The sequence below is a fragment of the Furipterus horrens genome, unplaced genomic scaffold (assembly GCF_987537825.1).
Source record: "Furipterus horrens unplaced genomic scaffold, mFurHor1.1.pri manual_scaffold_6, whole genome shotgun sequence".
In the NCBI taxonomy this organism is placed as follows: domain Eukaryota; kingdom Metazoa; phylum Chordata; class Mammalia; order Chiroptera; family Furipteridae; genus Furipterus; species Furipterus horrens.
In genome coordinates, this window is record NW_028327176.1 from 92,210,432 (window position 1) to 92,227,803 (window position 17,372).

A 17,372-nucleotide genomic window follows, 5' to 3' on the forward strand; every position below is an offset into this window, starting at 1 on the left:
TAGTAGGGGACTTCAACACTCCATTATCAACAATAGACAGATCATCAAAGCAAAGAAACACCAAGGATATACAGGCATTGAACAACACACTAAACCACATGGACCTAACTGATATATATAGAACTTTCCACCCCAAAGAAGCAAAATATACATTCTTTTCAAATGCACATGGGACATTTTCAAAGACAGACCACATGATAGGACACAAAACAAGCCTCAACAAATTCAAGAAAACTGAAATCATATCAAGCATCTTTTCAGATCACAATGCCTTGAAACTAGAAATCAACCTCAGAGAAAAAAAATCAAAGACACCCAAACTCATGGAGATTGAATAACATGCTATTAAATAATGAATGGATTAACAATGACATCAAAAAAGAAATCAAGAAATTTCTAGAAACTAATGATAATCAGCACACAACAGCCCAAAACCTGTGGGACACAGCAAAAGCAGTCCTGAGAGGGAAGTTCATAGCAATACAAGCATATCTGAAAAGGATAGAAAAATCTTAAATAAAAAACCTAACCATAAAACTACAAGAACTAGAACAACAACAACAAACAAAGCCTAGGGCAAGAAGAAGGAACGAAATCATCAAGATCAGAGCAGAACTAAATGACATAGAGATTAAACAAACAATCCAAAAGATCAACAAAACTAGGAGCTGGTTCTTCGAAAAAATAAACAAAATCGACAAGCCTCTAGCCAGTCTAATCAAGAAAAAAAGAGAGAAGACCCAAATAAACAAAATCAGAAATGAAAGAGGAGAAATCACAACTGATACCACAGAAATACAAATGATAGTTAGAAATTACTACAGACAACTGTATGGCAAGAAATTTGACAATCTAGAACAAATGGACAAATTTCTAGAAACATACAACCTTCCAAAACTGAATCAAGAAGAAGTGGAAAGTCTCAACAGACCAATAACAAAGAAGGAAATTGAAACAGTAATCAAAAATCTCCCTGCACACAAAAGCCCTGGACCGGATGGCTTCACAGGCGAATTCTACAAAACATTCAGGGAAGAACTAACTCCTATCCTCCTCAAACTGTTCTGAAAAATCCAAGAAGAGGGGAAAATCCCAAACTCTTTCTATGAAGCCAGTATTATTCTAATCCCCAAACCAGGTCAAGACACAACGAAGAAAGAAAACTACAGGCCAATATCACTGATGAACATAGATGCTAAAATCCTCAATAAAATATTGGCAAACAGGATCCAGCAATACATCAAAAAGATCATACATCACGATCAAGTGGGCTTCATTCCAGGGATGCAAGGATGGTTTAATATTAGCAAATCAATAAATATAATACATCACCTAAACAAAATGAAAGACAAAAATCACATGATTATATCAATAGATGCAGAAAAAGCATTTGATAAAGTACAACACCCATTTATGATGAAAACACTCAGCAAAATGGGAATAAAGGGAGCATACCTTAACATAATTAAGGCTATATATGAGAAGCCTGAGGCCAACATCATACTCAATGGACAAAAACTAAAAGCATTCCCCCTGAATTCAGGAACTGAAAAAGGTTGTCCACTCTCTCCACTCCTACTCAACATAGTGTTGGAAGTCCTAGCCACAGCAATCAGACAAGAAAAAGAAATAAAAGGCATCCAAATTGGGAAAGAGGAAGTAAAACTTTCATTATATGCAGATGACATGATAGTATACCTAGAAAATCCTATAAACTCCACTAAAAGACTACTCGATATAATAAGTGAATTTGGCAAAATAGCAGGGTACAAAATAAATATACAGAAATCTAAGGCATTTCTGTACACCAACAATAAAATATCAGAGACAGAAACAAAAAAGAAAATACCATTTACTATAGCAACAAGAAAAATAAAGTACCTAGGAGTAAACTTAACCAAAGAGATAAAAGACCTGTACTCTGAAAATTACATAACATTGAAGAAAGAAATTAAGGAAGATACAAATAAATGGAAGCAAATACCATGTTCTTGGATGGGAAGAATCAACATCATCAAAATGGCCATACTACCCAAAGCAATTTACAAATTCAATGCAATCCCTATTAAAATACCAATGACATATTTCACAGACCTAGAACAAATACTCCATAAATTCATATGGAACCAAAAAAGACCCCGAAGAGCAAAAGCAATCTTGAGACAGAAGAACACAGCAGGAAGAATCACAACACCAGATATCAAACAATACTACAAAGCCACTGTGATCAAAACAGTCTGGTACTGGCATAAGAACAGACATATAGATCAATGGAACAGAATAGAGTGCCCATAAATAAACTCAGGTCTATATGGTCAACTAATATTTAACATAGGGGGAAGGAACGCAAAATGGAGTGAAAAGAGCCTCTTCAACAAATGGTACTGGGAGAACTGGACAGGGACATGCAAAAAAATGAAACTAGACCACCAACTTACACCACACACCAGAATAAACTCAAGATGGATCAAAGACTTAAATGTAAGCCGTGACATCATAAAAGTCCTAGAGGAAAACATAGGCAAGAAAATATCAGATATCTCACATAACAACTTCTTCACGGATACATCTCCTAAAGCAAGAGAAAGAAAGGAAAATATAAATAAATGGGATTACATCAAACTAAAGAGTTTCTGTTCAGCAAAAGAAAACATCAGCAAGATGAAAAGGAAAACAACCATATGGAAAAACATATTTGCCAATGACATCACAGGTAGGGGACTGATTTCCAAAATATATAAAGAGCTGATACGACTCAACATCAAGAAAACAAACGACCCAATTAAAAAATGGGCAAAGGACATGAACAAACACTTCTCCAAAGAGGACATACAGAAGGTTCATAGACACATGAAAAAATGCTCAACATCATTAGTCATCAGGGAGATGCAAATAAAAACCACAATGAGATACCATTTTACACCAGTCAGAATGGCCATCATCAACAAATCAACAAACAACAAATGCTGGCGAGGATGTGGAGAAGCAGGAACCCTACTGCACTGTCAGTAGGAACGCAAACTGTTGCAGCCACTATGGAGAACAGTATGGAATTACCTCAAAAGATTAAAAATGGAACTGCCTTTTGAACCAGCGACTCCACTACTAGGATTATACCCGAAGAATCTTAAAACCCTAATTCAAAAAACCCTGTGCACCCCTATGTTCATAGCAGCGCTGTTTACAATAGCTAAGTGCTGGAAACAACCTAAGTGCCCATCTGTAGATGAGTGGATCAAAAAACTGGGGTACATTTACACAATGGAATACTATGCAGCAGAAAGAAAGAAGGAACTCCTGCCATTTGCAACAACATGGATGGAACTAGAAAGAATTTTGCTTAGTGAAATAAGCCAGGCAAAGAAAGAAAAATACCATATGATATCACCTAATACAGAAACTAAAGAACAACACAAACAAAAGAACTAAATAGAACAAAGAGCAGAATAGCAGTCAACAGGAGGGGGTAGGGAGAGAAGGGGGATAAGTAAGGGAAGGGTTTAGTCAAAGAACGTATATAAATGACTCATGGACATGGACAACAGGGAGGGATATGATTACGGGAGAGGGGGTGGGTTGGGTGGGGGAGAGAAATTGGGAGAAAAGGGGACAACTGTAATTGAAAAACCAAAAATTAAAAAAATAAAAAAATAAAAAAAAGAATGCATATAGTTTGGAAATCACGTAAAAGTGGTAAGTATGGAAAAGCCTTCAGCTGTAACAAGAAAACTTCATACCCATCATTCTAAGAAAACTTATGAATGTGGGAAAGTTTCTATTCAAATGACAAGACTCAGTAGACACCCTGCAAGACATGCTGGAGAGAAACCCTGTGCATATAAAGGATGTGGGAAAGCCTTCAGTAACAGATCAGATCTCACAGATCATGAGAAAACTCATACTGGAAAGGAGCTCCTGAATGAAATCAATGTGCAAGTATCTTTCGCTAGAAGCAATACCTTACTAAAGTTCAAAATGTTCATACTGGGGGAAAAAACTCTAGGAATGTAATAAATGTAGAAAATCTTCAGCCAAAAGGAAAATACCTCATCACTCATCAAATAGTCCATACAAGAGTGAAATCTTATGACTGTAGTAAGTATGAGAAATCTTTTATTCAGAAGTCAAGCCTCATCAGACACCAGAGAAGCCATACTGGAGCTAAACCCTATGCATGTAATGAAGGTGAAAAAAACATTCAATGGCAAATGGAAATTCATATTTACCCTATAAAAACAATGAATGTGCAAAAATCTCCAGGCAGAAGCTATACCTCATTAACTATTACAACATTTAGATAGGAGAGACAACCTATGAATGTACTAAGGGTAGAAAAGCCTTCTCTTGAATCACACTGCTTGTTGTATGTACAAGAACGCATACAGGTAATAAACATGAATGTAAAACATGAAAAAAAAAAAGAAAAACTACAGCATGTGCTACAACGACGACAATCAATTTCAGCTGAGGATGTGGTTTTACATGACAAAGGATTTATGATTGTTTTAAAATATATCTACAAATTCTTTTACAAAAGATCATACTAATCAATTCAGAAAAAGCGTTTGATAAAATACAGCACTTCTTTATAATAAAAACTCTCAGCAAAGTGGGAAGAGAGGAAACAGACTTCAACCTAATAAAGGCCATATATGACAAACCCACAGCCAACATGATACTCAATGGGAAAAGTAAAGGTCTTTCCCTTAAGATTAGGAACAAGACTGGGATGTCTGCTTTCACCACTTGTATTCAACATAGCACTGGAAGCCCTAGCCACAGCAACCAGACAAGAAGAAATAAAAGGCATCCAAATTGGAAAGGAAGAAGAAACACTATCCTTATTTGCAGATGGCATGATACTGTGTATAGAGAACCCTAAAAAGTCCACCAAAAAACTACTGGAATGATCAAAAGTTCATTTGTTTTGTTTTGTTTTTCCATAATGCAGCTCTAGTGGTGCTTAGTTGTCTTCAACTTCATTCAAAACAATTTTGGTAGATTGTATTGTGATAGCTGTCATAACAGTGTGCATTTAAAAAAAAATTATCAAAATTGGTAATTTTTGTGTAGCCATTTTAATATTGAAGATGGAAGAAAATATGCAACATTTTCAGCATATTATGCTTTATTATTTCAAGAAAGGTAAAAACGCAACTGAAACACAAAAAAAGATTTGTGCAGGATATGGAGAAGGCGCTGTGACTGATTGAATGTGTCAAAAGTGGTTTGCAAAGTTTCATGCTGGAGATTTCTCACTGGATGATGCTCCACAGTCAGGTTGACCCAGCTGAAGTAAACAGTGAGACTTTAACTAAGAATAATCAACATTATACCATGTGGGAGATAGCTGACATATTCAGAATATCCAAATCAAAAAAGTCAGTAGAGAAAAATGAAAAATCTGTCCTTCATTTTACAGAAAAAACAAAACAGACTTTTTTTGGCCAACCCAATACTAGAAATGATAAATGAACTCTGTAAAGTAGCACAAAAAATATCCAGAAATCAGTTGCATTTCTACACACCAATAATGAACTATATCAGACAGGGAAACTAACAAAACAATCCCATTTGCAATTGCACCCAAAAAAATTAAAATACCTAGGAATAAACTTAACCAAGGTTGTAAAAGACCTGTACTCAAAAATTACAAGACACTGAGAAAAGAAACTGAAGAAGATACACGTAAGTGAAAGCATATACTGTTTTCATGGATAGGAAGAATTAACATTCTTAAAATGTCTATACTACCCAAAGCAACCTACAGATTCAATGCAATTCCTATCAAGATACCAATAGTGCATTTCACAGAACTAGAACAAGTATTCCAAAAATGTATATGGAACCACAAAAGACCCCCAATAGCCACAGCAATCTTGAGAAAAAAGAGCAAAATTGGAGGAATCATGCTAACAGATATCAAACCATACTACAAGGCCAAAGTAATCAAAACAGGTTGGTACTGGCATAAAAACAGACATATAGATTAATGGGATAAAATAGAGTGTCCAGAAATAAACCCTTGCTTTTATGGCAATTAGTATTTGACAAAGGAGGCAAGAAGATAGAATGGGATAAAGACAGTCTATTCAATAAATGGTGTTGGGAAAATTGCAAAATAATGAAACTACACCATATATAAGAATAAACTCAAAATCAATTAAAGACTTAAAATGTTAGACTCGAACAATTAAAATCCTAGAAGAAAACATGATCTCAGACATTTCTCATAGCAATGTTTTTTCTGCTGTATCTCCTTGGGCCGGGGAAAAAAAAAAAGAAAAAATAAACAAATCGGACTAAATCAAACTAAAAAGGTTTTGCACCATAAAGAAACCATCAACAAAATGAAAAACAGCCCACTGAATCAGAGAACATATTCACCAATGATACATCTGACAAGGAGTTAATATCTAAAGTTTATAAAGAACTTATACAACTCAACACCAAAAAACAAACAATCTAATTTTAAAAATGAGCAAAGGACATACAGACAGCCAACAGACATATGAAAAGATGCTCAACATCACTAATCATCAGAGAAATGCAAATGAAAATGACAATTAGCTCTGGCCAGGTAGCTCAGTTGGTTAGAGCACTGTTTTAATATGTCAAGGTTGCAGGTTCCATCCCTAGTCAGGGCACATACAAGAATAAACCAGCAAATACGTAAATAAGTGGGACATATTGATGTTTCTCTCTCTCCTTCCCTCTCTCTCTCACAATGAGGTATCACCCATACCTGTCAGAATGGCTATCATCAATAACTCAACAAACAGCAAGTGCTGGCAAGGATGTGGAGAAAGGGGAATCCTCATACACTGTTGGTGGGAATGCAGACTGGTGCAGCCACTGAAGTAAGGAGTATGGAGATACCTCAAAAAATTAAAAATCAAACTGCGTTATGACCCAGCAATTCTACTTCTGGGAATATAGCCAAACAAACCCAAAACACTAATTCAAAAGAATATATGCACACCTATGTTCATTGCAGCATTATTTCCAATAGCCAACATTTGGAAGTAGTCCAAGTGCCCATCAGTAGACAAGTGGATAAAACAGCTGTGGTACATTTCTGCAATGGAGTACTACACAGTCATAATTTGGCCCCAACCATGCCTTTCCTGTCTCATCATTCCTACCATACAAGCCTACAAGAAATAAGTTAAGATTTTCCAAAATCCTAGTCAATTTTAATCTTTGGCAACTGGCTTATGCTCTCCCCTCTGCCTAGAATGCTCGTCTTCCCTTTTACATGAGGCAAAATTCTACTCAACCCTCAGGGCTAAATTAGTTCCTCTTCTCTTTAAAGTTTTCCCTGACTGTCAATTTGGCCAAAGCCAAAGTGATGTACTCCCTCAGCATTTTATTCATTCCAAAAGTGATTAACTAATCATAACATAACATGGTTAGTGGTTTGTCTCCTTGGACAACTATCTCAGGACTATATTGTATCTTATTCTTTGTCTTCCCAGCACCCAACACAGTGCTTAGTCACAGCCAGCACCCAATAAATATTTGCTGAGTTGTTAAATAATGCAACATTTAGTGTTGCAACGTTACACATCTTGGGTTAACTTCAGCTTCAGGTTTACATACCATTCAAAAGAACTTTCACAAAACAACAAAAGATATTGTGAAGACCAAAAATTCAATATTTGGCAGAAGCATCTTTAATTTGCTCTAATCTTTTTGTCAATATTTTTGAGTATCCTTCTTCAACTAGTCTCTTTTCCCAGCTAACATTATTTGTATTTTTTACAGGATCGGCAGTAACTGCAAACCTCACAGACCCCTATAAGAGATGATCCCAAGCAAAACTGTGTCACTGAGAGTGGCTGGATAATTGCTTTCGGTACATCATTTCAGTAAATTTCCAATGGAATGGACCAAGCACATTAGGTAGATTTTAGAAATGGGGACATATGCTGCTCACTAAACACATAAAATGCACGCCTCTTAGTGAGGTATTTATTCAAAAAGGTAATGGGAATCAGAAGCACACACAACCTGATGCTGTCAGCTATAGTATCCTTTCATTTTACGTAAGGATAACACTCATTCTTGTGTAAGACTCTACTCTGAGTAGCAAAACCCCCATCCCGTGCAGCAAATGGGCTCTACCTAGTTATCAGCGGGATGCTGATAAAGGCTGCCTGAGCCTTAACACTTTCCCTTCCCAACCTACTAAACTACCTCTCCAATGTTCCCCTATCACAGACCTTCTGCTCTACTCATCTGGCAAGTGTCTCAGTCAGTATATCCCCCCAACACCAAATTCAACATCTGATTTCTTATCTCTTCTCTAATTCAAATTTTACACTTCTTTCAAAAAACACCCCAAAGCTTACCTCGTCCAAACTGTTCACTAACAGCCCACAAGTCGTCTTTTCTAAATTTCTACCGTGCTTAAAGTATAGCAGCTCACATGACACCTGTTTACATACTACCACATTTGGTTTCACAGTTATTTTTATACATATGCTTTACTTTCCTAGCTACTACGTTTGCTCTTTAAGTAAAAACAAAAAACCAAAAAACAAACAAACAAACAAAAAACGCCAGGTCTTCTATCATTTGAAATCCCACAATCCTCCTCCCACATCATGTCGCATAATACTGGGCAGAGGGGCACATGCATTAACTACCTGAAGGCCCGAACTGCATGCTTGCTATACACCACTGATACAAGTGTGATTTATAACAAATAGCTAATGCTTGCCTACTCTGTGGCAAGCACTTTTGTATGTACTGAAGAAACAGCCATGACGAAAACATATGATTCCTGTCCTAAAAGCTATTACACTCCAGCGAGCAAGAGACACTGAATTTGTAGTAAGTGTTGCAGAGCAAGGTTTTTTACTGGTTCCAAGATGTAAAAACTTCAGGCAATATACTTCACAGATCCTCAGTTATGAAACTGAAACACAGAATTATAGAGCTTAATGAGAACTTAAGCAGTTTTCTGGCACAAATCATGATTAAATTTCAGTATAGTTTATATTTGTACAGGTTCTAGGCATCGCTTTAATCAACAGTCAGAAAAGGACTTCTCTATCTCCGATTGCCTTTTCTTCCAAGGATGGTACCTACAACCAGCACACAGGTACCCACGAGAAGCCCAGCGCACTGACGAGTGCACTGGGCTGACTGTTTGCTGTACTTTCACACTCAGGCTTGTCCGACCGTCAACACTCTCCAGCCCACACGATGAACAGAATCTGTATTTTCTATCTAGTAAGTAGAAAGCCTGTTCTACGTTTAAGAAAAACAAAAAACAGTTCCTCCACTCTGGGAAATGAAACAGTTCATCTGAGTCTATGAAGAAGGACTGAAGATGAATATCCGCCCCTTGGCCTCAAAACCTGTAGAGACAACGTAATAAAATGCCCAGAGCAGACCAAGTTTTAGGTGTGCATCAAGTACGTGCACTTACACGTGAAGTTGGAAGCTCTAGGCAACAGGTTGGCAGCCCCCTATCACTACTGACAGATTGCCTTCCTTAAGCTGTGGGTGTGTCAGACGCTGCACGCAGGCACTGATTCACAATTCTCTACAGAACAACCGGCTCCTCCTTCCAGCCCCGCCAGGACAAGGGCGCCGAAGGCCCCAGCAGTGCCAAACTTCCCGAACCCCAACTCCGGCGTTCCCGGTTCCGCCTCCTCTCAGTCTCGGGCAACCTCATCTCAGAAAGGATGAGAGGTTGCTCTCGGAATCCGGGCTTCTCCTGATTCTACTCAATTTGGGAGCCTGGCAGCGCCACCCCGAAGCCCCCAGACACCTACTTCTCACTACACCTTTCAGAACTACAGTCTTCGCCAACTCCTCGCTGCTGCTTCCCAGAGCGCGCGCGTCCAGAAACTGACCCTCGTCAGCCCCCGTCCCCGAAAAAAGCAACGGAGGGGCGTGGAGTGGCGCGCGCGGGTGCGGCGGGGGCGCGCGTCCTCACGCCCCGGCCCGCGCAGCAGGTGCGGCCAGGCCCCACCTCCCCTGTGAGGTTCCCGCTACTCACCCCGACGGTGTTCTTCTGCGACCTAGCCGAGAACACAGAAGTCTCTTCCGGCTTCTCTGCAACCCCCGCGTAGCCACCGCCCCCTCGGCCGCTGCCGTCGCCGCCGTCCTCGCCGCCGCCACTGCCGCGGCGCGCATCCGCTCTCACGCACACAGCCGTGGCCGCGCACGCGCTTCGGCGCCCTGGCGTCACTTAGCAACCGATCCGCGGTGGGCCGGCAAAATCTGAAGGTTTGGGGCTAGGACGTCGCCTCAGGCGGATTTTGCGGCTTTTCCCCACCTGCCGCATCCGCCGCCCTCCCGAGCAGGGGGCCACGAGGGTGTGGCTGCCCTGCCGGCACCTAGCCCCGGGTAAGTCGCGTCACCACACGTCACACTATGGCGTCACCGATCTCGTCACTGCGGATGGGAAGGTCTCCAGCTTGATCGCTGCAGCGAGTTTACAGGGCTCCTGTGGCGGAGAGAGGAATGACCCCGTCCAGACTGGCGCAGACCCTACAGGATACTTCTGCGAGGCGCGGGAAGCTTCTCAAAGGAGGAAAGTCAAACGGGGCTGAGTGCGCACTTAACGTGAAAGATTGCCGAGGGAAACTCATTAATTCAGCAGCAGGGGTTGATGGACCCAGCCCTGAAGTCCCCTGACTCAGTTTCCTCTTCCTATAAATAGGGATAACAGTACCCATACATCCTATCGTGGAGAATTGTGAGGCTGGGAGGAAAGAATATGCAAAGGTGCTTTGTAAGACTTTATTATAAGAGAAGGTAGTCGGACAAGACTAGTAAAGAGCATGGATTTTGGAGTCAGGATCGAGCCTGATCCTGGCTGATGTTGGATAGTCAATTATGCCCAATGCTTGGGCAAACTGGGGGACCAAAATATGGGAGTTTGGGGAAAGTAACTGCAAAGGACGTAATTCCAGGCGAAGGTAAGGTATGGAAGTGAAAATGGGCAGGAGGAGCAAGGCTTGAGGCAGGAAGGTTAGTTTGGAGGCTCTTGCTGCACTCCAGGTAAGAAATGGTAGGACCCTAACGGAGTCATTGGCAGTGGGAGCGCTGTTCAGATAATAGAATTGACAACACTGAGTGGGGCATAAGTAAGTCAAGTTTCTAATACAAGTTCTGGGGTAGATGGTGGAAACATTTAGCAAGATACAAAGAAAAATGAGTCTTGGGGTTATCTACAAGTTTCAGATCTAAGTTACTGGTGGTGGCAGTCCTAGGAGGATGATTAGATTTGTGGGATGTGACGGTGAATTCATATATAGATATGTTTACTGGGGAAACACTCCACTCATGATGCCTCCTTCCATATGGAGTGACATCCATTAATGTAGTATTCGTGGCCTCTCACTGCACCTGTCCGCAGCTCACTCCTTCGTGGAGCAGTGACTTTCTGATCAGTGAATTTAAAGAATGTATAACCATCCCATTCTTTTTCTCTTAAAAGAAAGCTGCCTTCACACAACTGTCCTGATGTCCTTCTCTACTTCTCCAGGAGCAGGGCCTGGGGGTGGGGTTGAGGGTGCCTGGTCCAGGGCTACAAAGTTAGTAAACACACTTAATTCCAGAGTTTGGCATTAGGAGTTCTCTGTCCACAGGTAATATCGGATACTAACTTTGTCAGTTGTAGTGTACGGAATAATGGCCCCCCAAAGATGTTCATGTCCTACTCTTTTAGAACCTGTGAATATGTTAACCTTACATAGTAAAAGGGACTTTGCAGATGTTTTTAAATTAAAGATCTTGAGATGGGCGATTTATCTTGGGTTATTGGGCTGGCTAGAGGCAGGAGAGGCAGAGTCATAAAAGCAGACATGGTGATGGAAGCAGAGGTCAGGGAGAAAGACAGATTTGGAGAATCTGCACTGCTGACTGAAGACGGAGCCAGGCAATGCGGTAAGCCTCTAGAAGCTGGAAAAGGCAAGGAAACAGATTTTTACACGAGCCCCAGAAAGAATGCAGCCCTGCCAATGCTTTCATTTTAGGATTTCTGATCTCCAGATCTGTAAGATAATAAATTTGTGTTTTGCTCTGACCAGTGTGGCTTGGTTGGGCTTCGTTCCGCAAAGCGAAATGCAGATTTGTTTCCCAGTAAGGGCACAAGCCTTAGGTTGCAGGTTTCGTCCCCTGTTAGGCAACCAATTGATGTTTCTTTCTCACATTGATGTTTCTCTCCCTCTTGTTCTCTCTCCCTCCACCCTCTCTAAAAATAAAATAATTTAAAAAATAAATAAATTTGTGTTTTAAGCCACTAAGCTTATGGTAATTTGTTACAATAAGAAACTAATACAGTCAGTACTGAAGATGATAGCTGGTCTCTGGCTACAGTCTCCTTGATCTGGAATGCAATTAATTAGGTTCCTTCAAAGATTACTGCGATGTGACTGTGACTTGATGGGGGAAACTTCCACAACCAGAGGGAAATATGCAATAACCAGTGGACTTACACAGGTCTATGAATGATCAGAGAGGCTGAGTTAAAATAAAATAGATTTGAGGACATTAACTTAAAATTGGTCATGTAAGTCCTAGGCATGGGTGAGATCGATCAGGGAGAAAATACAGAAGAAACAATAAAGAGGACCAAGGACAGAGCAAGCCCAGGAAGCACTCACTTTAAAAAGTAGTGACAGATAAACAGAAGCCCAAAAGAAGTCTGATGAAGAATGACCAGAGAGATAAAAGTACTAGGTGAGCAATGCCCCTGAAGCCAAGGTAGGAAAGAATTACAAGATGGAGAGGGTGTCATTAAGTCAGAGACCACAAATTGATCAAGTATTTCAAGGGCTGAAAAGCAGTGACTGGATTTAGTGGCATAAAATTGTTTCATGACTAACAATAGCAGCTTTTGTGTGGTAGTAGAGATAGACACCAAATTACGGGGGTCTGAAAGGCAGGTAGGTCAGGATTGTGGACTGGCCTCTGGACTGTTTGATGTGAGTTTCAGAGTCTAGCTAGATCATTTGGGGCAAATCACTTAACTATCCCAGGCTTTGGTTTTCTCATCTACCAAAGGAGTCAGGCTGAGTCTATGATTTTCACATAAATTCCTATATAATACCTTCAACTTTATATTAGGCTCATTTGCTTATAATAGCGCATTTCAAATCCTACTCAGATCATTTCACCAAACAATGAGAGTAGTATATGGATATGATGCAGTTTTCAAAAAACTCACTTTTGGAAGGGAGATAAACACATAAGTATGCAATTGATTGCCATAGTTCATTTTTAAACAAAGCAAGGCATAAATTCAATGAACTATAACACAATATACCTCATGCTATATTATAATTCTGTATAAAGTGAAATGAAGGATGTATAAAGTTACACAGATGAGGGAGTGGTCAGTTTTGCCTAATAGATATCAAGGTATATTTGTCAACTCTGAGGTAGGTACAATATGCCTAAAAAATTGACATGGTGATTAAAAAGAGAGAGTTGTGCTAAACCAATGCTGATCATTTAACATTCCTTCTAAGTAGTTTGGTGTGATCTGAATGAATATTTATATACAACTACTTCTAAACCAAGTACTGTTTAATTAGGAAAAAAGGGGACACATAAAAAATTGAATGCAAAATATTTACTTTTCCACCAGACCCAAAAGGAAACATTTATTTGTTATACATGCATGTTCTGTTACATTTGCTCATCTAACATATATTATTGTTAGTACACACAAACCTAGGGAAAAGCCCCAAGACTGAAAATCTATCTCCATAAGCAAAGAGCAGGGAATGGCCAAAGAAAATCTGGTCACTCCCGACTGGTAATTAACAGAGTGTATTAAGAGAAGCTTACATACAAGGAATGTTTTGGGAGGCCGCAAGACAAAATAGATCCCTGCAGCACTTGCCAGGTGCCAAATAATTATATAGGGTCAAGGAAGGAATTGTCACTGGTACTAGTACCTGAATGCTATCAGCTACGAGAGATTACATGCTTGACCAGGTCAGGACAACAACCTGTTCCAGGAACTAGCACATAGCAGGAGGCAAAGGATGGGTGATGATGTGTGTCAGAATGACAATCAGACAGTCTTTAAGCAGGGGGTTGCCAAAAGCAACTCTGCTCTGGCCATGGTTCAGCTCACAGGACAAATTGCGGTCAGGTCATGAAACAGCCTATCCTCCACAATTTTCTCATTTAATTTCATAAACATTAGCTTATTGTATTAATAACTGACATTATAGCTCTATTTTAATAGGTGAGGATACAAAGTCTAAGTAATTTGGCCAAGGTCAGACTAGCAGTAGTTAAGTAAGACTAACACTTAGATCCCGCGCAAACATCCTCTTTAAAGGAAAATTTCCCTCAGACCCTCAGTTGGTTTAAGTGCCATTCTTCAGTACTATTACATTATTTGAACATGTTTATTTTATTTTTTTTATTGTTTATGCTACTACAGTTGTCCCAGTTTCCCCCTCTGTCTCCCTCCCCCAACCCCAACCCCCACACCATTATCTATGTCCTTGGGTCATACATGTATGTTCTTTGGCTAATCCCTTTACCTTCTTTTAATCAGTCCCCACCATACCCCTCCCTTCTTAACAGCTATCAGTCTGTTCCATGTTTCTATGGTCCTGATTCTACTTTGCTCGGTAGTTTATTTTGTTAATTAGATTTCACATATAAGTGAGATCATATGGTATTTGTCTTTCACTGACTGGCTTATTTCACTTAGCATAATAGTCTCCAGATTCATCCATGCTGCCGCAAAAGAGCTTGCACGCCTTTATTTTAGCATTTACTGTAGTAATGATGACACTTGCTACGTGCCAGTTACTGTTTGGGGCATGTTGTGGGCAATACGCCATTTAAGCCTCATAACAGCCCTTTGAGGTAGGTGATATTATTAATCACAACTATAACTCAGGAAACTAAGGCATAGAAGAAGGTTAAGTAATTTACTCAAGGTCATATAATAAGTGATAGAGCCAGAAATCAAAACCAGGTAGTTGGGCTCTAAAGTACATGCTCTTTTTAAATTTTTAAAAAATTTATTGATTTGAGAAAGAGAGAGGCATGGATTTGTTGTTCCACTTATTTATGCATTCTTGGTTACTTGTTATATGTGCACTGACCAGGAATGAAACCGCAACCTTGGTGTGTTAGGACGATGCTCTAATCAACTGGGCCAGGGCTAGAGTCCATGTACTTAAGCCCCATGCTGCCACCTTCATACCACACACCCTCCACTCATACTGACTTGACAGCTTCCAGACAACATAGTTTACTGAGCTCACCAGTGCAATTACTGTAAGATTGTAGTGTGTGATGCTACATTGTATTCTTTATTAAATGAATACAAGATAATTTTCTTTCAGCCAAATATCATGAAAACTTGGCTACCCTTGAGAAACTATGTTTTCTCCTTATAGGCAATGTGAATTATGTAACTGGCTGTTTTCTCCTTTCACTTTGACTGCCTAGAAGCTCTGAATAAATTTGTGGCATAGTATTAGTAACTGGGAGGACCCTTCGCCTGCATATATGCATTCTGTTGGCTTGAAATTTTTCTTTTATTTTTTTTATGTTTTATGTTTACACTGTTACATTTGTCCCATTCTCCCCTCCCTTGGTCCCCCTCCACCCAGCCCACCCCCCACTTCCATAGTCATCCCCCTCACTGTTATCCATGTCTATGGGTCCTTCATGTATGTTCTTTGACTAATCCCTTCACCTTCTTTCAAGCAGTCTCCACCTCCCCCTTCCCCTTATAGCTGTTATTCTGTTCCATGTTTCTATGCCTCTGTTTCTATTTTGCTTGTTAGTTTCATTTGTTCATTAGATTCCACTTATATATGAGATCATATGGTATTTGTCTTTCATCGACTAGCTTATTTCACTTAGCATAGTAGTCTCCATGTAGGTGCCATACATGCTGTGGGAAAAGGTAAGAATTCCTTCTTTCTTTATGCTGCATAGTAATCCGTTGTGTAAATGTACCACTTTTTTTTATCCACTAATCTACTGATGGGCATTTAGGCTTTTTCCAAATCTTGCTATGAACATGGATTTAACAGTTTTAAATAGAACTTAGTATCCCATAACAGAATATACTTATTGTTCGTTCCAAGGAACATTCACAAAATCTGGCATGTTCTTCTGCACAAAGCAAATCGAAGTAAGTTTTTTAAACAAGATACAGTTCACATTCACTATCACAATGCAATAAACTACAATTAACATTGAGAGGATAGCAAATAGAATTTATCTTCTCAAGTTACAGGGGAAAATCAAAACTGAAATTACAACAACAAAAAAAAGAATTATAAAAAATGAGCCTTGGCTGGTGTGGCTCAGTGAATTTAGCACCAGCCTGCGAACCAAAGGGTCACAGTTTCGATTTCCAGTCAGGGCACATGCCTGAGTTACCAGGTTCCCAACTGGGGGCATGCAAGAGGCAACCACACATTGAATGTTTATCTCCCTCTCTTCCTCCCTCCCTCTCTCTAAAAATAAGTAATAAAATTTTTTTTAATAACAATGAGAACCTACATATGAAAAGCTGTGGTATGTAACCAACACAGTTCTGAGGAAAAAAATATTTTTAAATGCACTTTTGAGAATTAAAAATACTGTCAATAAGCAGATTAATCACTCTATTTAAGATGTTAGAAACAGGCCCTGACCAGTTTGGCTCAACTGGTTGAGTGTCATCCCACAAAGTGAAAGAGTTGACAGTTCAATTCCTGGTCAGGGCACATCCCTGAGTTGTGGGTTCAGTCCCTGGTGGAGGCACGTGTGAAAGGCACCAATTAATGTTTTTCTCTCACATCGATGTTTCTCTCCCGTCCTTTCTCCCTTCCTTCCCCTCCCTGTAAAAATAAAAAACATAAATCTTTAAAAAAAAAAAGAATACAGAAATAAAATAAATTTAAAAATTGTGGTGAGGGTAGTTATAGAAGTGTGTCAATCAGTTATTGCCACAAAATGCTGTGTAACAACCACAAAAATGTCAGTTGCATACAATAAGCATTCTTGCTTATTCATATTAGCTAAGGTCATCTGCTTCAGGCTGTGGGACACCTGGGCGGCTCTGAGATTCAGGCTGGAAGAGCAATGGCTCCCTAGAGGATGCTCTTCCCTTGGTGATGGCAGCCCATGGGGCCTATTTTATAGCAAAGGAGGTGCAGCAGCGAGCACAGGACCAGACGATGGAACCATTTGATCCTATCACACACTGCACTACCCAGAAGTTGCTGGTCTGAGAGAGTGATGAAATGGTCTTTGAAGGTGCAGCTGAGGTGCCAGCTTAGAGATGATACCCTGCAATGCAGAAATGCCTTCTGCCAGGACACCTTATATATCCTAAATCAATTATCATTATTAGTGCTGTACTCCTAATAGGT

The 17,372-nt window shown here is 39.8% G+C and overlaps 1 protein-coding gene across 1 annotated transcript in view; it reads right to left on the reverse strand.

The window, feature by feature from the left end:
* The window catches only part of BTBD9 (BTB domain containing 9), a 479,622-nt gene extending 469,443 nt beyond the window's left edge, over positions 1-10,179 (reverse strand). Inside the window, exon 1 of the mRNA XM_090280431.1 lies at positions 10,016-10,179. The gene's annotated coding sequence lies outside the window, so the exon portion shown is untranslated. The remainder of the gene's footprint in view (positions 1-10,015) is intronic.
* Between the last annotated feature and the right edge of the window lie 7,193 nt (positions 10,180-17,372).